A 202-nucleotide genomic window follows, 5' to 3' on the forward strand; every position below is an offset into this window, starting at 1 on the left:
CCTGAAGCCCTTGGGCCAACCTCTAGGAAGTCCACTGGTCCAGCCCTTTAGGAAGGAAAGACAAAGGAGAGGAGAAAGCCTGGACTCACTTAGGATTTGCTCTGTGAAGAAAGTCCTCTATGGGTGGCATTCTTTTTCTTTTTTTAAATATATTTTTACTAGAGGCCCGGTGCACAAAAATTTGTGCACTCCGGGGGCGGGG

Source organism: Myotis brandtii, unplaced genomic scaffold (genome assembly GCF_000412655.1).
Source record: "Myotis brandtii unplaced genomic scaffold, ASM41265v1 scaffold185, whole genome shotgun sequence".
NCBI lineage: Eukaryota > Metazoa > Chordata > Mammalia > Chiroptera > Vespertilionidae > Myotis > Myotis brandtii.